An 11478-nucleotide genomic window follows, 5' to 3' on the forward strand; every position below is an offset into this window, starting at 1 on the left:
AACTGAGGTGACCTCAAGTTCTGTTCAACTACAGCCCATATTCTTCCACTGTGTTTTCATAATGTTAAAAAAAGTTCTTATTTATGTGTTTTGCTATTTACAAATCATTTTCAAATGTTATATTGTTAAATCTTGTGAAGTAGGCATTATGCCCTTTTTCAGACAAGATTGGGCGCATTCAGGGTGGTATGGCCATAGACATTATGTTCTTTTTCAAAGAGCAATAATTCAGGCAGGTATGGTGTCTCACGCCTGTAATCTCAGCACTTTGGGAAGCCAAGCCAGGAGGATCGCTTGAGTCCAGGAGTTTGAGACCAGCTTGGGCAACATGATAAAACCCTGTCTCTACAAAAAATTCAAAAGTTAGCTGGGCATGGTGGTGCACTCCTGTAGTCCCAGCTACTCAGGAGGCTGAGGTGGGAGGATTCCTTGAGCCTGGGAAGTCAAGAGGCTGCAGTGAGCCAAGATCACACCACTGCACTCCAGCCCGGGCGACAGAGTGAGACCTTGTCTCACAAAAAAAAAAAAAAAAAAAAAATTCAGTACCTATTTTATAGAGTTGCTATGACAATTGGAGATATGTACACTTAGTAGGTACTATTTCTTTTTTTTTTTTTTTTTTGAGAAGGACTCTCGCTGTCACCCAGGCCGGAGTGCAGTGGCGCCATCTCGGCTCACTGCAGGCTCCGCCCCCCGGGGTTCACGCCATTCTCCTGCCTCAGCCTCCCAAGTAGCTGGGACTACAGGCGCCCGCCACCTCGCCTGGCTAATTTTTTGTATTTTTAGTAGAGACGGGGTTTCACCGTGTTAGCCAGGATGGTCTCGATCTCCTGACCTCGTGATCCGCCCACCTCGGCCTCCCAAAGTCCTGGGATTACAGGCGTGAGCCACCACACCCGGCCTAGTTAGGTACGATTTCTATAAGGAAACAGACATCATGGTTTATGGGTCACCCATCCATTTAGAGGTAAGTAAACCACCTAGAAGCAGCCCAGGATTGGAATCCACAAGAGCTGAAACCTGTCACGATCTAAATACACTTGCAAAAAACTCCCACTCCCTCTCCTCACTGGGCCTTACTTTTCCCCTTGTAAAATGACAGAGCTAAGCAAGATGACTTCCAGGATTCCTTCTACCTCTGACAAGCTCCAAGTGAGGACTAGAGCTCAGACTGCCTCCATGAAAGTTAGAAGGGAGAGGGCTGGGCGTGGTGGCTCACACCTGTAATCCCAGCACTTTGGGAGGTGAGGCGGGCAGATCATGAGGTCAGGAGTTTGAGACCAGCCTGGCCAACATGGTGAAACTCTGTCTCTACTAAAGATACAAAAAATTAGCCAGGCATGGTGGCAGGTGCCTGTAATCCCAGCTACTCGGGAGGCCGAGGCAGAAGAATTGCTTGAACCCGGGAGGCAGAGGTTGCAGTGAGCTGAGATTGTGCCATTGCACTCCTGCCTGGGCGACAGGGTGAGACTCTGCCTCAAAAAAAAAAAAAGTTAGAAGGGAGAGAGTGACTTCCTTGTTTTTGGTTTATTAATAATAAATACAGGCTGGGCACTATGGCTCATGCCTGTAATCCTAGCACTTTGGGATGTCTAGGCAAGTGGATCACTTGAGCCCAGGAGTTTGAGACCAGCCTGGGCAACATGGCGAAACCCTGTCTCTACCAAAAACACAAAGATTGGCCAGTCTCATAACCCAGTCCCTAAATAAATAGATTAAAATTTTTTTAAATTAAAAAAATTTAATAAAAAACAATAAATACATCAAAAGGCAGTGATGTAATGAAGAATTAAGAAGTCACTGTTGGCCAGGCACCATGACTCCTACCTTGGGAGGCCAAGGTGGGTGGACTGCTTGAACTCAAGAGTTCATGACCAGCCTGGACAACGTGGCAAAACCCTATCTTATAAAAAAATACAAAACTTAGCCAGGTGTGCTGGCATGCTCCTATAATCCTAGCTACTCAAAAGGCTGAGGCAGGAGAATCTCTTGAGCCCAAGAGGTCAAGGCTGCAGTGAGCTGAAATTGCGCCACTGCACACCAGCCTGGCCGACTGATTGAGACTCTATCTCAAAATAATAAAGAATAAGAAGGGGCTGGGCGTGGTGGCTCATGCCTGTAATCCCAACACTTTGGGAGGCCGAGGCTGGTGGATCATGAGATCAGGAAACCGAGACCATCCTGGCCAACATGGTGAAACCCCATCTGTACTAAAAATACAAAAATTAGCTGGGCATGGTGGCACATGCCTATAATCCCAACACTTTGGGAGGCCGAGGCTGGTGGATCATGAGATCAGGAAACTGAGACCATCCTGGCCAACATGGTGAAACCCCATCTGTACTAAAAATACAAAAATTAGCTGGGCGTGGTGGCACATGCCTATAATCCCAGCTACTCTGGAGGCTGAGGCAAGAGAATCCCTTGAACCAGGGAGTTGGAGGTTGCAGTGAGCTGAGATCGCACCACAGCACTCTAGCCTGGTGACAGAGCAAGACTCCGTCTCAAAAAAAAAAAAAAAAAAAAAGAATAAGAAAGAAAGCACTTCAAGCTTCTAAATACCACTCCCAAGTTTGTCACACATGACAACGTCGCGGACAACTTTATCCAGTCACGTGCTGCCCCACTGAATGTTCTCCAGCGTTCCTTGGGGAGCTGTAGTCTGGTCAAGGCTGATCTTCATCTAAAGTCCTTCCTGGAAAAAACTCAATTGCCTTTTTCTTCTGTGATCCCAGCTTTGTCCGACAGATGGAACCATTCCCTCCCTCCCCGCTCTTCAAAGGGCTTGACTGGAAAAGGTGTTTTCCACATCAAGAGCGATGTGGGACCAGACACCAGACACCAAAGTAGAGAGAGGCTACTACCAGGAAGAACTTACTAAATCTAAGCCCGATGAGAACTGAAAGAGCAGTCAGTTCCCAGCAAGGTTTCTTGACTTAGGCATTATTGACATTTTGAGCTGGTTAATTATTTGTTGGAGGTCGCAGTGGGTAGAAAGGAGGTGGGTGCTGTCCATGTATTCATTTAACTACAATTTATCTAGTTGTTACTATGTGCCAAGCTCTGGGAATAGACTGTTGAATGAAACAGTCAATTCCTGCACTCAGACATTTTTTTCTAGTGGGGGAGAAAGATGATAAACAATCATACAAAGAATTATGTAACAACAGTTACCATAAGTGCAGTGAAGGAAAAGCTTAAGAAGCTATGATAGGAGGCCTGTGCCAGGCTGTGGGCAAAGGTGGCCACAAGTCCTCCATCCCTGGATATGTGCCCCTTTGCAATATGACTTTGCATCAAGCGGTGAGTCTGTGTCCCTGCCTTTGAATCTGTGTTAGCCCTGTGACTTGCTTTAACCAATAGAAAGCAGTGAAAGGGATGTTATGTGACTTCTTGAGCCTCAGTTTCAAGGGACCTTGCAACTTTAACTCTTGCCCTCTTGCTGCCCTGAAGGAACCAGGTTAGCCTCTTAGCTGTCCCAGATATTCCAGCTGTCCCAGTGGTTCCCACCATTCCAGCTGAGGCTTCAGATAGATGAGTGAGGCTATGCAGGACCAGCCAGCACCCAGTCAACCTGACAACTGACTGCAGCTGCAGAGGTGACCCCAGGCAAGACTGAACCCAGTCAGAATGGCAGAAAAATGAGCAAATACATGGTTGGGGGTTATTATGCAATGATAGACAACCAATACAAGGCCCTAACCTGGTCTAGGGCTAGAGGAGTGGATCAGAGGAGGCTTCCTTGAAGAAATTAGTCCAGCTAAGACCTGGAGATAGACCTAGAGTCAGCCCGGTAGAGCATAGGGGAAGAGCATTCAGGCAGCAGAGACAGCAGGTCAACAACTATATGTATCTGAGGACCTAAGCAGGGAACTATATGTATCTGAGGACCTAATCAGGCAACACCAGATGGTCTGAAGAGAAGAGAGCCCAGCAGTATAGACAATGACCAATGAGCGGTGTGCTGTACTTAACCCATCACCCACCTCCATTCCCAAACTGACTTTTAGTTTTTGTTTTTTATCACATTCTGGATACATCCATGGGCTGTGTCAAGCATGTAAATTTCATCTACTATGTATGTTGAAAAATTCAAGAGTTGAAAATACCTGTGGACGTTAACCTGTCTCCTAGAAGCTAGGAAAAGGTTGAGTCACAGTCTTTCGGGGATGAACAATATGAAGATGACAAAGCAGGCTGAGCATGAGGAAAAAACGTATTTTTAATAGTTGTGATGACCATCAAAGCTATTATGACCCCATCTTCACTGATCTAAGCTCATACTTAAATGGAAATTTACTTGAAAAGCCCTTTCTTTGCATAATGGAAAGGCAGGCTTGTCCAATTCCATCTCCCCAAGGTAATGGCCCTAGGATGTAATGGGAGGCCTCACTGCCAGCTCTGCTCATCGGGGGCTCTCAGCCTTGTGTAGCCCAGCTTTGGTAACCCCCCTTCCCAGTGTCCTTTATCCCTATTACTCAGTAAAGTTCCCCTAAGGATGCCTCACCTCCAAGGTTACTGCTGAGAACCTTTAGAAAGAGGGAGAATTGATGGGGCTGACAGCACTGTGTTGCTCGGCCTCTTCGTCTGTCTGGGGAAGATGATCCAGTGGGAGCTCCCCTGCAGGGCAATAGGCTGAGCCTGATCTCAGCAGGCTTCCCATCAAGCAGGCCAGAATGCTCATTTCCCCAGAACAATCACATAACCCTGCACCCAGGCCATCCCTCTGTTCCAGAAGCTGAGGAAGGAGGGCAGCCTGGACCCCAGCTGAGCTGACTGCTTTAGCTCCATCCTTATTCCACCGGGGACGAGGATCCTGCTGCTAGCTGATACCTAAGAGGGAGATGTTTACATTTTTAAAAGTTTATCCCTTTTTGGCTGGGCGTGGTGGCTCACACCTGTAATCCCAGCACTTTGAGAGGCCGAGGCAGGTGGATCACCTGAGGTTGGGAGTTTGAGACCAGCCTGACCAACATGGAGAAACCCTGTCTCTACTAAAAATACAAAATTAGCCGGGCGTGGTGGAGCATGCCTGTAATCCCAGCTACTTGGGAGGCTGAGGCAGGAGAAGAGCTTGAACCCAGGAAGGCAGGGATTGCAGTGAGCCGAGATCACGCCATTGCACTCCAGCCTGGGAAACAAGAGTGAAATTCCATCTCCAGAAAAAAAAAATTGTCTCTTTTTAAAAATATTTATTTATTTATTTAAGATAAGATCTCACTCTGATGCCCAGACTGGAGTGCAGTAGTGTGATCTTGGCTCACTGAAACCTTGATCTCCTGGACTCAAGTAGTCCTCCTACCTCAGCCTTTGGAGTAGCTGGGACTACAGGCGTGTGCCACCAAGCCCAGGTAATTTTTTGAGGAGACAGGGTCTCACTATGTTTTCCAGGCTAGTCTTGAACTCCTGGGCTCCAGGTAAAGAGCGTTCTTGGGTCTGAGCTGCACTTTCTACACTTGTGGACCTGAGGAAGTAAGAAAACTGTGCTGTTTTCTCAGGGAGGGCACACAAGGAGTGGCCACTGTTAAAATTGCTTTTGCAAAAATTATGGCAGTGAGAGAAACCTGACGTAGAAAACTTAAGACAGTGGAAGAAATCTGAACTAACTGACTCCATCTTGCTTCTAACATCCAAGCTGCCTTTGTTTATTCCTGGGCATAGGCCAAGGTAACTATGGGAAGTATAGTTTAACCTTAAAGCAAGGATGATAATAGTGCTCTCCCAAAACTACCCTCTCCTTGTTTGGGACTGAAATCACCTTGTAAAACTAAAAAAGACCACAAGATTAGGATTATGAGAGCAGCCTAAATTCTACTAAGATCTGTGCTTAGTTAAATGATAACTAGTCATTGTTTACTGCTCAGGAGTCAGAGGTGGTCTGAAAATGTATAACTTTCTTAATTGCCCCTATAGATAATGTTGCTATTGTAGAACCTAAGATTGGTCTTTTGAGATGTTTTTCAGACTTTTGCATTCTGGTGACCAACTGATTCCACTTGGACCTGTGACTCACGACTCAATTAGTCCCATGGCCCCCATCCAGAGCAGACTCAGTGCACAAGGACTGTTTTCCACACCCGTATCATTTCATCCCCAACCAATCAGCATTCCCCATTCCCTAGCCCCCTGCCTGCCAAACTATCCTTGAAAAATTCTAGCCTCAGCCAGGTGCAGTGGATCATACCTGTAATCCCAGCACTTTGGGAGGCCAAGGCAGGTGGATCACCTGAGGTCAGGAGTTTGAGACCAGCTTGGCCAACATGGTGAAACCCCATTTCTACTAAAAATACCAAAAATTAGCCAGGCGTGGTGGTGGGTACATGTAATCCCAGCTACTCAGGAGGCTGAGTCACGAGAATTGCTTAAACCCAGGAGGCAGAGGTTGCAGTGAGGTGAGATCGTGCCATTGCACTCCACCCTGGGCAACAAAAGTGAAACTCCGTCTCAAAAAAAAAAAAAAAAAAAAAAGCAAGAAAGCAAGCAAGCAAGAAAGATTTTAGCCTTCAAATTTCAAGTAATATTTGAGTAATAAACTCCCTTCCTACCACTTGGCTAGCCCTGTGACCATTAAATTCTTTCTCTACTGCAATACCACTGTTTCAGTGAATTGGTTTCATCTATGCAGTGAATTGGTTTCATCTATGCAGCAGGCAAGAAGAAGTGGGTGATTACACTGTGGCCCCCAGAAGCAACAGGCTGTTAGAAAGTCCTCTGTCATCTTTCTCAGGGGGCAGAAATTATGCACTGAGCTCATGGGAGGGAGTATGCTGAGAGTGGAGATTGTTACATCCAAGTTTTAAAGGAGAACCTAGAGGTTCCTGAGAAAATAAACAAAATAAAACAAAATAGAGGAAGTAATAGGTTACTTTGAAGTGGTTCCAGTGGGTGCCCACTGCTATAGCAATGATTAGGCACATGGGACTTGGAGTCCAGTAGACCTGGGTTTGAGCGCCAGGCTGGCACCTGCTTCTTTGTGTGACCTTTCACAAGCCATTTAAATTCTCAAAGTCTCCATTTCTTCGTCTGTAAAATGGAGATAATCACACTATTTTGTTGCAAAGATCAAATGATATCATGCACATAAAGCATTTAGCCTAATGCCAGGAACTCAGTCAATGTTAAAAAAAAAGTATTATTAGTAATAAAACTGGGTTAAGAGTAAACTGTCAGAAATGTTCTATATCTTGTCAGAGCACAGCGGCTCACACCTGTAATCCCAAAGCTTTGGGAGGATGAGGTAAAAGTATCACTTGGCCAGGTGCAGTGGCTCACGCCTGTAATCCCAGCACTTTGGGAGGCTGAGGCAGACGGATCACTTGAGGTCAGGAATTCAAGACCAGCCTGGCCAACATGGTGAAACCCCGTCTCCACTAAAAATACAAAAATTAGCCAGGTGCGGTGGTGCATGCCTGTAATCCCGGCTACTTGGGAGGCTGAGGCAGGAGAATCACTTGAACCTGGGAGGCAGAGGTTACAGTGAGCCGAGATGGTGCCATTGCACTCTAGCCTGGGCAAGAGAGCGAGACTCTGTGTCAAAAAAAAAAAAAAAGTATCACTTGAGGCCAGGAGTTTGAAACCACCTGGGCAACATAGAGAGACCCAGTCTCTACAAAAATTTTAAAAATTAGCTGGGCATGGTGGCACATGCCTGTAGTCCCATCTACTCAGGAAGCTGAGGCGGGAGGATCGCTTGATCCCAGAAGTTTGAGGTTGCAGTGAGCTGTGATTGAGCTATTGCCCTCCAGCCTGGGTGACAGAGGAAGACTGTATCTTTTTTTTTGTTTTTGAGACAAAGTTTCGCTCTTGTTGCCCAGGTTGGAGTGCAATGGTGCGATCTTGGCTCACTGCAACCTCCGCCTCCTGGGTTCAAGCAATTCTCCTGCCTCAGCCTCCTGAGTAGCTGGGATTACAGGTGTGTGCCACCACGCCCAGCTAATTTTTTGTACTTTTAGTAGAGACAGAGTTTCACCATGTTGGCCAGGCTGGTCTCCAACTCCTGACCTCAGGTGACCCACCCAACTCAGCCTCCCAAAGTGCTGGGATTACAGGCGTGAGCCACCACAGCTGGCCTTGACCCTGTCTCTTAAAGAAAAAAAAAAAAAAAAAAAAAGGAAAATGTTATATAATTATATATTATAATTATAATATATATAATGTTATATAATGTAAAAAATGATTTGGGTGATTATATGGTTGTGCATATATGTAAAAAAAAATTGAAGTATACAGGTAAGATCACTGTACTTTTCACATCTTACTGTATGTATCTTACACCTTGACCAAAAAAAAAAGATAAAACCTCTTTATTGTGTGTGTGTGTGTGTGTATGTTTGCTTGTTTGTTTGTTTGTTTTGAGACAGAATCTTGCTCTGTGGCCCAGACTGGAGTGCAGTGGCACGATCTTGGCTCACTGCAGCCTGTGCCTCTTGGGTTCAAGTGATTCTCATGCCTCAGCCACCCAAGTAGCTGGAATTACAGGCGCCCAGCTATTTTTTGTATTTTTAATAGAGATGGGGTTTCACCATGTTGCCCAGGCTGGTCTCGAACTCCTGGCCTCAGGTGAGCCATCGCCTTGGCCTTCCAAAGTGCTGGGACTACAGGCGTGAGCCACCACACTCAGCCAAAAGGAAGCCCTTGTAAGCCAGTGTTGGTAAAGTGAAAGAGCTCAAATTAAAAAAAAAAATGCAGCCTAAAATATAGGGGAAAAATGTATAAATGAATTGTAAAAGTTTATTAGGCAGGTTTGTTTTTGTTTTTGTTTTTTTGAGACGGAGTTTCTCTCCGGTTGCCCAGGCTGGAGTGCAATGGCACCATCTCAGCTCACTGCAACCTCCATCTCCTGGGTTCAAGTGATTCTCCTGCCTCAGCCTCCCAAGTAGCTGGGATTACAGGCGCCCGACAGCACACCTGGCTAATTTTTGTATTTTTAGTAGAGACAGGGTTTCACCACATTGGCCAGGCTGGTCTTGAACTCCTGACCTCAAGTGATCTGCCTGCTTCAGCCTCCCAAAGTTCTGGGATTACAGACGTGAGCTACTGCGTCCAGGCCCCTCTTTTTCCCTCCCTCCTGTTCTGCCCTCCAAGCTGAGCCTGGTCCCAGGCTGACCCAGGTCCTATAAACACATCTCCACAATGGTAATATCATACTGACTGTGGCTTCCTGACCTTCCTGAGGAGTCAGTCAATGGCAGATGACCACCTCATCCATACTGCCCTAAGAAGAAAAATCATGAGTTCCCATTTATTTTTTTATTTTTTAGAGACAGAGGCTCACTTTGTCATCCAGGCTGGAGTGCAGAGGCGCAACCAAAGCTCACTGCAGCCTCTGATTCCTGGGCTCAAGCAAGCCTCCAGCCTCAGCATCCCAAGTAGCTGGAGTTCCCATTTATTAAGCAACGTTAGGAATGTGCGTGCACGTGCAGGTAAGCACTAACTGCTTTACATGCCTGGTTTCTCTAACCCTTACAACAACACCGGGAGGGAGGGAAATATTATTTCCTCCTTTTCATACATCAGGAAACTGAGGATTTGAGAAGTTAACAACAGGCCAGATGCAGTGGCTCATGCCTATAATCTCAACACTTTGGGAGGCCAAGTGGGGGGCAGATCACTTGAGGCCAGAAGTTCAAGACCAGCCTGGCCAACACGGTGAAACCTCGCCTCTACAAAAAATACAAAAATTAGCTGGGCTCGCTGACATGCACCTGTAATCCCAGCTACTCAGGAGGCTGAGGCAGGAGAATCACTTGAACCCGGGAGACGGAGGTTACAGTGAGCCGAGATTGTGCCACTGCACTCCAGCCTGGGCGACAGAGCGAGACTCTGTCTCAGGAAAAAAAAAAAAAAGAGTTATCAGCAATGGCACAAAGCCAGTGGGTGGTCAAGCCAGGTTTATCTCTAAAACTTTGTTGTTTTAGCCAGCACATTTTCATTTAAATTAACACTTTGTAATAAATGTTAATGTTCCAAGCTCATAGATGAAGAAACTGAGGCTCAGAGAAATTCAGCAGCTACCCTGAAATTAACCACACAGTTATTCCTTTGCCCCATTAACTCTCTATTTACTGATCTTTCACATCCCTGTGGACTGCCTTCATGGAGCCTGTCATTTGCTGCCTCAGATAGGAGCTGACTGGGTAAATATCTGGGCCTTCTTATGGTACCTAGTGTGTGCCTGGCTGTGGACTTCCATGCTTAGTCAGAGCTTGCTAATTGAAACTAATCCCAGTGACTGCCAGAGCCTCTCCCCAGCTCCTGCCTCTGAAGGCCCCTTGGGCCCAAAGAAGTGTGATGACCTCAGATTGGGCCAAAGGCAATAACCAGAAGCTGCCAGCATCCAGCCTGGGGTGGCAGCCAGAAGGCCCTAGAGCAAGTCTGATTTAATCCCATAATGGAATGTCACTCAGATAAGGCTTTTATCAGGCCTTCCTAGGCTGTGGAAAAAAAGGATCATCCCAGAGTCATGGAGGGATGCTTTCCACTGTCCTGGGGTTTCCCAGAGGTCCCAGAAAGCATGACCCCACTGGAAGGTCTAGAATAAAGTGAAAATATCAAGGGGCATTTGACTCAAATTTTCAGGACTAAGGTAACAGAAGCGGGAGGAGGAGCCTAGGGATTCCACACATTCAGGCAGAGAGGACATCAAACCCTAATAACACTTAAAATAATAACAATAATAATGGCTATTATTTATTAGGCATTATGCTAAGCACTTAAATGCATTATCTGACAAAATGCCTGTAGAGCATGTGCCATTTATCAATCTTATTACAAAAGAGGAAATCAGACTCAGATAGGTAAGTTACCTGGCCAGGGTCACGCAATCGCTAAAGTGGGAGAGCCGGAATTTACACCTAAGCCGGCCTCTTTCTACTGCCCTCCAGCCTTACCGTGGTGCTGATTGCCGGTACGCAATTGCTATGGCTCACACACTGCTCAACTCCTGAATCTTTGTTTGCCAGGACCTCACACGCTTCCCTTCTTCCTGGAAGAATTCCAGAAAGCTTTATGTAACCACAAGCTGCAGCCATCCCATCACCCCAAAAGGGAGGAAATAAAGGATAAAGCAAGGTGACCTGACCAATTAGGAGTAGAGGGGCCATCCACCCCACTCCTCCCAATTCCCAGGGGCAGCCACACCAAAGGCAAAGTGGAGTCTGGCCTTCTGCCAATTGCTTTCTCTTTCTCATTCCCCCTCCCCCAGCCCAAACCTCTCCTCCCTTACTTCTCATTTTTTCCTAGATCAACTTTTCTTTGCAGGCTCCTACCCCACTGGTCTTGTTCATTCTAAGTACCCACTGTTAGCAATAGTCTGGGAATTCACATCCCTTGCCAGACAGGAACATATACAATGCAATATTAATAGTAATAACAGCTAACACTTACTGAGCACTTACTATGTGCCAGTCACTTTTCTTTCATCTTGAGCTGGAAAATGCAGGCAGAATGTACAGGAGCTTTTATGTCAATTACAACAAG

This window comes from Pan troglodytes, chromosome 4 (genome assembly GCF_028858775.2).
Source record: "Pan troglodytes isolate AG18354 chromosome 4, NHGRI_mPanTro3-v2.0_pri, whole genome shotgun sequence".
Classification (NCBI taxonomy): domain Eukaryota; kingdom Metazoa; phylum Chordata; class Mammalia; order Primates; family Hominidae; genus Pan; species Pan troglodytes.